We start from the raw sequence: 11,031 nt of genomic DNA, 5'->3' as shown, positions 1-11,031 counted from the left end.
AGAAGAGAAGAGGCCAGAGTGTGAGTGATAGGGCGAGGGGGAAGAGGGGGAGACAGGCATATGGAGAGCTTGGTTAAGGGACCCCCTCAGAGCGGGGGTGTGTTTGAGGGGGAGGGGAAAGGGGACAGGGATACAATAGCTGGTCATTAGGAGAGGGTTTTGACTCTTGAAGAGAGTGGAGAGAGGCCAGACAGAGGGAGAAACAGAGATGGACAGAGAGATGTTGGAAAATTGTGAATTATTCTAGAAGCATCAGATTCTCTCTAGTGTCATCACAGTGTTTAGTGCCATCTCTGTAGTGTCATCACAGTGTTTAGTGCCATCTCTGTAGTGTCATTACAGTGTTTAGTGCCATCTCTGTAGTGTCATCACAGTGTTTAGTGCCATATCTGTAGTGTCATCACAGTGTTTAGTGCCATCTCTGTAGTGTCATCACAGTGTTTAGTGCCATCTCTGTAGTGTCATCACAGTGTTTAGTGCCATCTCTGTAGTGTCATCACAGTGTTTAGTGCCATCTCTGTAGTGTCATCACAGTGCTTAGTGCCATCTCTGTAGTGTCATCACAGTGCTTAGTGCCATCTCTGTAGTGTCATCACAGTGTTTAGTGCCATCTCTGTAGTGTCATCACAGTGTTTAGTGCCATCTCTGTAGTGTCATCACAGTGCACAGTGAGTGATGTGTGAGTATGATTGACGTGTGTATAAATGATGTGTGTAAGGGTGTATGTTTTGTCACTGCAGACCAGTAAACGCGTGTGGCCCGTGTGTTAGTAGTGGAAGATGAATGTGTGTTTTCTGGTATAATGAACCTTGGGTCAACCCCTACATCACTCTCCCTGACAGATTTAGTAAGCAGTCCAACACACACACACACACACACACACACACACACACACACACACACACACACACACACACACACACACACACACACACACACACACACACACACACACAGGGCCGTGATTGTGGTCAGAGCATGTGTGCCAGATTTAGCTGTTAATCCATGTCACTATCTGTGGAGGGAGATAAGGAGCTGCCAAAGCAGTCCAGTGTGTGTGTGTCTATTTTGAGTGCCTTAGTGTGTCCTGGATTTGGACACACACACTTATCTCGTCTCGGCAGCTTCTACGCTTGGTGGTCCCCTGAGTGTTGTGTGTCTGTAATGTGTGTTTGGGTGTGTGGCGTGCCTTTTTGATGTGTGAATTGATCCCAGGCGTGGGTGGCGGTTGGTGACCTGAGGGACTTGATGAGTTAATAAAAGCACATCTCTGTGTGTGTTACTTAAGAAATGTAAATGAGCTGTGGGCTGTGTGTTTTCCGGCTTGTCTTTCAGAAAACATCCCTGCCAACGGTCAAACCTTTCTGTTTCACCGACCAGGTGCCAGTCTCTTCAAGTGCTCTGTTACTGACAGTTGTGGCTGCGTCGCGTGATGTGTTGTTGTCTCTACCTTCTTGCCTTTTGTGCTGTTGTCTGTGCCCAGTAATGTTAGTACCATGTTGTGTTGCTACCCTGTTATTGTCATGTAGATACCATGCTATGCTGTTGTCTTAGGTCTCTCTTTTAGTAGTGTTGTGGAGTCTCTCTTCTCGTGATGCGTCCTATATTTGTAAAATAAATGTAAATATCCCAGCCCCCGTCCCCGCAGGAGGCCTTTTGTTAGGCCGTCATTGTAAATAAGAATTTGTTCTTAACTTACTAGTTAAATAAAGGTTCAATAAAAAAATGTAAAAAGCGCTCCAGACTGTAGTGGAGGGGAGGGGGGTGGGGCCAGAGTGGAGGGGGTGGGGCCAGAGTGGTGTGTGTGTGTGCGCTTGGGCAGGGGTGTCTCTGAGTGATTTACCATCACAGAAACACCAGCTGTCCATCTGTGTCTACCCCACCCCCCACCTGAGTATGTGAGTGGAGCGGAGCTGGAGCGGGGAGTGGAGCGTGCCCAATTTGACTGGAGCACGGAGCGAGATTCCCAAAGGCTGGAGCGTCGGCCTCCTAGCCCGCTCCTATTTCGCTACAGTAGCGCTCAATCGAGCTCAGGGCATTCCTGGCCCAGCATGCATTTTTAGTCCACTTGTGTGCTGCTATAGCCTCTTTCTTTAGCTACTGTCATGGAGTTCACTCAAGATTTTCATAAAGAAAAGGTGCAAAATCAAGGGGACTAACAAAGATGAGGAGGACAAAGAGCAAGAGAGGGAGCGAGGTGATGTAGTGTCCACAACTAAAGAATCATTGTGGAATCTGAAAAGAACTGTATCCTGAATGTACTAACTGATGGTGTACTACGTGCACATGCTTAACAGAAAGGAACAAGGTGGGTAAGACCTGTATCCTGAATGTACTAACTGATGGTGTACTACGTGCACATGCTTAACAGAAAGGAACAAGGTGGGTAAGACCTGTATCCTGAATGTACTAACTGATGGTGTACTACGTGCACATGCTTAACAGAAAGGAACAAGGTGTCACGCCTTGGTCTTAGGTTTTTGTGTTTTCGTTATATATTTTGGTCAGGCCAGGGTGTGACATGGGTTTACGTGTTGTGTTTCGCATTGGGGTTTTATAGGATTGGGATTGCTATGATTAGGGGTGTGTCTAGTTAGGTTTGGGCTGCCTGAGGCGGTTCTCGATCAGTCAGGTGTTTCTTGTTGTCTCTGATTGGGAACCGTATTTAGGTAGCCTGAGTTTCACTTTGTATTTCGTGGGTGATTGTTCCTGTCTCTGTGTAGTTTCACCAGATAGGCTGTAATTAGGTTTCACGTTCCGTTTGTTGTTTTCGTATTTATTTATTTATTTCATGTATCACTTTTTCTTCATTAAAGAACATGAGTAACCACCACGCTGCATTTCGGTCCGACTCTTTCAACAAACGAAGAACGCCGTTACAGAATCACCCACCACATACGGACCGAGCAGCGTGGTAACAGGCAGCGACAGCAGGAGCAGCGAAAGGAGGACGTTATGGCGTATACGACGTGGGAAGAAATCGACAGGTGGGCGGCCGACCCAGAGAGAGTGCAGGAGCCCGCATGGGATTCGCTTGAGCAGTGCGAGGAAGGCTATAGGCGAATGGAGTCGAAAAGGAAAACACGGCGGCGCAGAGCGAAACCCGAAAGTCACCCCAAAAAATGTATTGGGGGGGGGGGCTCAGGGAGAGAGTGACAGAGTCAGGAGTCAGACCTGAGCTAACTCTCCCTGTTAATCGTGAGGAGCAGCGATATAAGGACTTCTGGTCTTGGGAGATGATTTTAGACGGAAGAGGACCCTGGGCTCAGCCTGGTGAATATCGCCGCCCCAAGGAGGAAGCAGAGGCAGCAGGAGATAGGAGCCGGCGATACGAGGGAACACGGTTGGCAAGGAAGCCCGAGAAGCAACCCCCAAAAATTATTGGGGGGGGGCTTACAGGGAGTATGGCTATGCCAGGTAGGAGACCTGCGCAAACTCCCTGTGCTTTCCGGTGGGCTAGAGAGACCGGGCAGACACCGTGTTATGCTATGGAGCGCACAGTGTTTCCAGTGCGGGTGCATAGCCCGGTACGGTTCATACCAGCCCTTCGTATTGGCCGGGCTAGAGTGGGCATCGAGCCAGGTAAGCTTGGGCAGGCTCGGTGCTCAAGAGCTCCAGTGCGCCTGCACGGTCCGGTCTATCCAGAGCCACCTCCACACACCAGTCCTCCGGTAGCAGCTCCCCGCACCAGGCTTCCTGTGCGTGTCCTCGCTCCAGTATCACCAGTGCCCGCACCACGCATCAGGCCTACAGTGCGCCTCGCCTCTCCTGCTCTGTCGGAGTCTCCCGCCTGTTCAGCACAGCCAGAGCCTTCCTTCCCTCCTGCGCTGTCGGAGTCTCCCGCCTGTTCAGCGCAGCCAGCGTTTTCCTCCTCTCCTGCGCTGTTGGAGTCTCCCGCCTGTTCAGCGCTATCAGAGCCTTCTCTCACTACAGCGCTGCCGGAGCCTCCTGCCTGTTTGAAGCAGCCTGAGCTGCCAGTCTGCATGGAGCTGTCAGTCTGCAAAGAGCTGCCAGTCTGCAGGGAGCTGCCAGTCTGCAAAGAGCTGCCAGTCTGCAAGGAGCTGCCAGTCTGCAAGGAGCTGGCAGTCTGCAAGGAGCTGTCAGTCTGCAAGGAGCTGTCAGTCTGCAAGGAGCTGCCAGTCTGCAAGGAGCTGCCAGTCTGCAAGGAGCTGTCAGCCTGCATGGAGCAGTCAGAGCTGTCAGTCTGCAAGGAGCTGCCAGTCTGCAAGGAGCTGCCAGTCTGCAAGGAGCTGCCAGTCTGCAAGGAGCTGTCAGCCTGCAAGGAGCTGCCAGTCTGCAGGGAACTGTCAGTCTGCAAGGAGCTGTCAGTCTGCAAGGAGCTGTCAGTCTGCAAGGAGCTGCCAGTCTGTAAGGAGCTGTCAGTCTGCAAGGAGCTGCCAGTGTGCAAGGAGCTGCCAGTCTGCAAGGAGCTGCCAGTCTGCAAGGAGCTGTCAGCCTGCATGGAGCAGTCAGAGCTGTCAGTCTGCATAGAGCAGCTAGATCCGGCAGTCAACCAGAATCTTCCAGATCTGCTAGTCAACCTGAATCTTCCAGATCTGCCAGCCAGCCAGGATCTACCGGAGCCTACTACCTACCTGAGCTTCATCTCAGTACTGGGCTTCCTCTCAGTACTGGGCTTCCTCTCAGTACTGGGCTTCCTCTCAGTACTGGGCTGCCCCTCAGTTCCGGGCTGCCCCTCAGTCCCGAGCTGCCCCTCAGTCCCGAGCTGCCCCTCAGTCCCGAGCTGCCTCAGTCCCGAGCTGCCCCTCAGTCCCGAGATGCCCCTCAGTCACGAGCTGCTCCTTAGTTCTGTGGGGTTCTGGGTGAGGACTATTAGGCCATGGTCGGCGGCGAGGGTGGATTATCCCAGGACGCGAAGGGGAGGAACGAGGACATTAATGAAGTGGGGTCCACGTCCCGAGCCGGAGCCGCCACCAATGACAGACGCCCACCCGGACCCTCCCTATGGTTTTGAGGTGCGTCCGGGAGTCCGCACCTTGGGGGGGGGGTTCTGTCACGCCTTGGTCTTAGGTTTTTGTGTTTTCGTTATATATTTTGGTCAGGCCAGGGTGTGACATGGGTTTACGTGTTGTGTTTCGCATTGGGGTTTTATAGGATTGGGATTGCTATGATTAGGGGTGTGTCTAGTTAGGTTTGGGCTGCCTGAGGCGGTTCTCGATCAGTCAGGTGTTTCTTGTTGTCTCTGATTGGGAACCGTATTTAGGTAGCCTGAGTTTCACTTTGTATTTCGTGGGTGATTGTTCCTGTCTCTGTGTAGTTTCACCAGATAGGCTGTAATTAGGTTTCACGTTCCGTTTGTTGTTTTCGTATTTATTTATTTATTTCATGTATCACTTTTTCTTCATTAAAGAACATGAGTAACCACCACGCTGCATTTCGGTCCGACTCTCTTTCAACAAACGAAGAACGCCGTTACACAAGGTGGGTAGCGTTAGTGTGTCATTGTAGCAAAGTATTTATAAACTAAAAATCAGATCTCTTAGAAGTTTTGTTCATTTGTGTTCTATTATCTATACAACAGGCCATCATTGATTTTGGCTCAATAAAGTGCATTTGGAAAGCATTCAGACTCCTTGACTTTTTCCACATTTTGTACGTTACAACCTTATTCTAAAATGTATGAAATAATTGTATAATTTCTCCCTCATCAATCTACACACAATACCCCATAATGACAAAGGGAAAACAGTCAAAAAAACAAAAACAGAAATAACTGATATTCAGTATTCAGACCCTTTGCTATGAGACTCGAAGTTGAGCTCAGGTGCATCCTGTTTCCATTGATCATCCTTGAGATGTTTCTACAACTTGATTGGAGTCCAACTGTGGTAAATTCAATTGATTGGCCATGATTTGGAAAGGCACACACCTGTCTATATAAGGTCCCACAGTTGACTGTGCCTGTCAGAGCAAAAACCAAGCCTTGAGGTCAAAGGAATTGTCCGTAGAGCTCCGAGACAGGATTGTGTCGAGGCACAGACCTGGGGAACTGTATCAAAACATTTCTGCAGCATTGAAGGTCCCCAGAACACAATGGCCTCCATCATTATTAAATGGAAGAAGTGTGTAACCACCAAGACTCTTTCTAGAGCTGGCCATCTGGCCAAACTGAGCTATCGGGAGAGAAGGGCCTTGGTCAGGGTGGTGACCAAGAACCCGATGGTCACTCTGACAGAGCTCCAAAGTTCCTCTGTGGAGATGGGAGAACCTTCCATAAGGACAACCATCTCTGCAGCACTCCACCAATCAGGCCTTTATGGTAGAGTGGCCAGACAGAAGCCACTCCTCTTAAAAGGCACATGACAGCCCGCTTGGAGTGTGCCAAAAAGGCATATAAAGGACTCTCAGATCATGACAAACAAGATTCTCTGTTCTGATGAAACCAAGATTGAACTCTTTGGCCTGAATACCAAGCGTCATGGCTGGAGGAATCCTGGCACCATCCCTACGGTGAAGCATGGTGGTGGCAGCATCATGCTGTGGGGATGTTTTTCAGCGGCAGGGACTGGGAGACTAGTCAGGATTGAGGGAAAGATGAACGAAGCAAAGTACAGAGAGATCCTTGATGAAAACGTGCTCAGGACCTCAAACTGGGGTGAAGGTTCACCTTCCAACACAGCCAAGACATCACAGGAGTTGCTTCGGGACAAGTGTCTGAATGTCCTTCAGGGGCCCAGAGCCCGGACTTGAAGCCGATCAAACATCTCTGGAGAGATCTGAAAATAGCTGTGCAGTGACGTTCCCCATTCAACCTGACAGAGCTTTGGAGGATCTGCAGAGAAGAATGGGAGAAACTCCCCAAATACAGGTGTGCCAAGCTTGTAGCATCATACCCAAGAACCAGTTTTTGCTTTGTCATTATGGGGTATTGTGTGTAGATTGATGAGGGAAAAAAACAATTGCATCCATTTTAGAATAATGTTGTAACATAACAAAATGTGTAAAAAAGTGAAGGGTCTGAATACTTCCCGAATGCACTGTAGGAGCTTCGAGGAGCTCTCCGTTTGGATCTGGTTATTTTGCCTAAAACCCTTTAGGCCTCTACCTAATAGAAAAAACAACGCTGCATCGCTGCCCAGCCTGGCAAGAATGACCCGAAGTGTGTTTAGCATCCCCAGTGGCTCTTCAAGTGAGGAGAGGATATTCTCCACTGCTGGTCTGCTCTCCAGTCACCATCGCATGACCCTGAAGCCACAGACTCTTGACAAACTCTAGTTTCTAAAAGTCTAAAAGTGAATTCAAAGGCACTGTAGACTGGGCCTAATAAGGAATTTCCTGTTTAATTTGTATTTAATTCTAAGTAAGTCACAGCCTATATGCGCAATATATGGATTAGAATGATTTAATAGAACAAAATGTTGTTTAAATGCTGAGCGATTTATGTCCCTACCAACCTAGTGTTGCACTCGCAAATGCTTCACAATGTAATTCTTTGTAGGCTATAGCTTTGAGATGATATATCCCAAATAATACATTTTCATTCCTACCTGTCTGGCTCTGACCTATTTAGAGTGTTTATATGCTGTTTAATATGACATGTAGCCTATTTCAAATGATGAGTATTTTCATTTTTATTTACCTTTATTTAACTAGGCAAGTCCGTTAAGAACAAATTCTTATTTTCAATGACGGCCTAGGAACAGTGGGTTAACTGCCTGTTCAGGGGCAGAACGACAGATTTGTACCTTGTCAGCTCGGGGATTTGAACCTTTTGGTTACTAGTCCAACACTCTAACCATTAGGCTACCCTGCCGCCCCCTTTTCAGATTTATTCAAATACTTTTCATTCAAATCATATGGTTTGGTTTCCATAGGCTACTTCAAAACCAAATGGTAGGTCCAGGTAGTCACAAAAATAGATGGTGTTGGTTAAATGGTGATCTTAATGAATGGAGCTCATGACTTTCTCCCTGTGAGCACGATGCAGTTTTTAGCGGAGCGGTTGGGAAGGATGTGGAGCGCCAGAAAGCACCGCTCCATGAGCAATGAGCGGGACTTCCTACCGCTCAACTCCGCTCACATGCTCTGGCCCCCATTGCCACACACACACACACACACACACACACACACACACACACACACACACACACACACACACACACACACACACACACACACACACACACAAATAAACCTGAGGGCATGTATGACCGTGCAAAAAGGGTCAAAACAGACTGTGCACACAAACACACACACACAGTTCCACTCAAGTTCTGCTGCTTCCTAATCCTATCTGCTTGTGCTGCAATGTGAACACCTCAAATGAAAGAATGACTCTGCAAGGTCACCCCCAGTGAGAGAGATAGAGAGGTATACACACAAACTGGTAGGCTGGCTGCACAGAGACAAATAGACAAGGTTAACTCTGGCCCTGTCTGACCTTCTGGGCTCGTAGGGAGAAGAGCAGGCTAGGGAATATTGACTGGACCAATAGTGTGTCTTTATGTGAGGGGGTCATGGTTGAGACAACTGTAGTCTGGCCTGGCCTCCACTCGCTCCGCTGTCTTGCCCTGAGGGGTTGATTGTATGTGCGTGTGTGCTTGTGTGTGTGTGTGTGTGTGTGTGTGTGTGTGTCAGTCAGAGGGACTAAGCAGACACGAGATCCTCAGATGACAGGAGTGTTGTAACATTCCGGCTGGGCTATGGGAGCTCTGGGTGCCTCTACGACCACAGCAACACGCCGGCCCTGCCGTGGTAGCACTATCCCACCTCACACATTCCCACTGTGCTATCCAAGTGCTATTCACAGTGTGTGTGTGTGTGTGTGTGTGTGTGTGTGTGTGTGTGTATATGCTGGGGACAGAATGTGAAACTCTAGCCTCCCAACACATTGTCTCTGCTGTATGGTGACCCCTCACCTCTGACCTTTCAGAGGCTGATGCAGCTTCACCATGGCAACCATAGCCCAACAGTAGTTGGTACAGTAGAATTGTTCTGACACCTACAACACAGAGACAGTTAGGTATGGGTAAGGCTACCTACAACACAGAGACAGTTAGGTATGGGTAAGGCTACCTACAACACAGAGACACAGTTAGGTATGGGTAAGGCTACCTACAACACAGAGACAGTTAGGTATGGGTAAGGCTACCTACAACACAGAGACAGTTAGGTATGGGTAAAGCTACCTACAACACAGAGACACAGTTAGGTATGGGTAAGGCTACCTACAACACAGAGACACAGTTAGGTATGGGTAAGGCTACCTACAACACAGAGACAGTTAGGTATGGGTAAGGCTACCTACAACACAGAGACAGTTAGGAATGGGTAAGGCTACCTACAACACAGAGACAGTTAGTTCGGTATGGGTAAGGCTACATACAACAGAGACAGTTAGGTATGGGTAAGGCTACCTACAACACAGAGACAGTTAGTTAGGTATGGGTAAGGCTACCTACAACACAGAGACAGTTAGGTATGGGTAAGGCTACCTACAACACAAAGACAGTTAGGTATGGGTAAGGCTACCTACAACACAGAGACAGTTAGTTAGGTATGGGTAAGGCTACCTACAACACAGAGACAGTTAGGTATGGGTAAGGCTACCTACAACACAAAGACAGTTAGTTAGGTATGGGTAAGGCTACCTACAACACAGAGACAGTTAGGTATGGGTAAGGCTACTTACAACACAGAGACAGTTAGTTAGGTATGGGTAAGGGTACCTACAACACAGAGACAGTTAGGTATGGGTAAGGCTACCTACAACACAGAGACAGTTAGTTAGGTATGGGTAAGGCTACCTACAACACAGAGACAGTTAGGTATGGGTAAGGCTACCTACAACACAAAGACAGTTAGGTATGGGTAAGGCTACCTACAACACAGAGACAGTTAGTTAGGTATGGGTAAGGCTACCTACAACACAGAGACAGTTAGGTATGGGTAAGGCTACCTACAACACAAAGACAGTTAGTTAGGTATGGGTAAGGCTACCTACAACACAGAGACAGTTAGGTATGGGTAAGGCTACTTACAACACAGAGACAGTTAGTTAGGTATGGGTAAGGGTACCTACAACACAGAGACAGTTAGGTATGGGTAAGGCTACCTACAACACAGAGACAGTTAGTTAGGTATGGGTAAGGCTACCTACAACACAGAGACAGTTAGGTATGGGTAAGGCTACCTACAACACAGAGACAGTTAGTTAGGTATGGGTAAGGCTACCTACAACAGAGACAGTTAGTTAGGTATGGGTAAGGCTACCTACAACACAGAGACAGTTAGTTAGGTATGGGTAAGGGTACCTACAACACAGAGACAGTTAGTTAGGTATGGGTAAGGCTACCTACAACACAGAGACAGTTAGTTAGGTATGGGTAAGGCTACCTACAACACAGAGACAGTTAGTTAGGTATGGGTAAGGCTACCTACAACACAGAGACAGTTAGTTAGGTATGGGTAAGGCTACCTACAACACAGAGACAGTTAGGTATGGGTAAGGCTACCTACAACACAGAGACAGTTAGTTAGGTATGGGTAAGGCTACCTACAACACAGAGACAGTTAGTTAGGTATGGGTAAGGCTACCTACAACACAGAGACAGTTAGGTACGTGGCAGGGGAGGTGTGGGGAAGGAGAGTAGAGACATGGGAGGCAGGTAGGGGGAGTGAGGGGGAGGCAGGGCGAGGGAAGACATGGAAAGGGGCGGAGGGGGAGGCGGAGGGGCAGAGTATTGACTTTCACTGTGTCTCACTTGAAGCGTAAGTGTGTTTGTCAGTGAAATGAGATCTCCCCATCAGCTGTCCGCTAGAGCCCGCCTGTCAAGTGTGTGTGTGTGTGTGTGTGTGTGTGTGTGTGTGTGTGGTGGGACGATCTCCTTTCAACGCTGCCCTATCAGCCCTTGAACCTGTCCCCATACTGCTACCTTTCTCCCCCCCTCCATCTCCCCCTCTGTCATTCCATCTCTCTTTTTGATTTACTGTCTGTTCCTCTCTCTACTTTCTTCCCTCACTCTTTCTTTCCATCACTCATTTATGTCAGTTAGTCTGTCAGTTAGTCTG

General features: G+C 48.5%; 1 protein-coding gene across 1 annotated transcript in view; it reads left to right on the top strand.

Moving 5' to 3' along the window:
• Window positions 1-11,031, top strand: part of setbp1 (SET binding protein 1) — a 55,924-nt gene that overhangs the window by 13,904 nt on the left and 30,989 nt on the right. The gene's annotated exons all lie outside the window — the stretch shown is intronic.

Source organism: Oncorhynchus kisutch, linkage group LG3, assembly GCF_002021735.2.
Source record: "Oncorhynchus kisutch isolate 150728-3 linkage group LG3, Okis_V2, whole genome shotgun sequence".
NCBI classification, from domain to species: domain Eukaryota; kingdom Metazoa; phylum Chordata; class Actinopteri; order Salmoniformes; family Salmonidae; genus Oncorhynchus; species Oncorhynchus kisutch.
The sequence above is the reverse complement of the archived record's forward strand: the minus strand, read 5'-3'. Positions and strand labels throughout refer to the sequence as shown.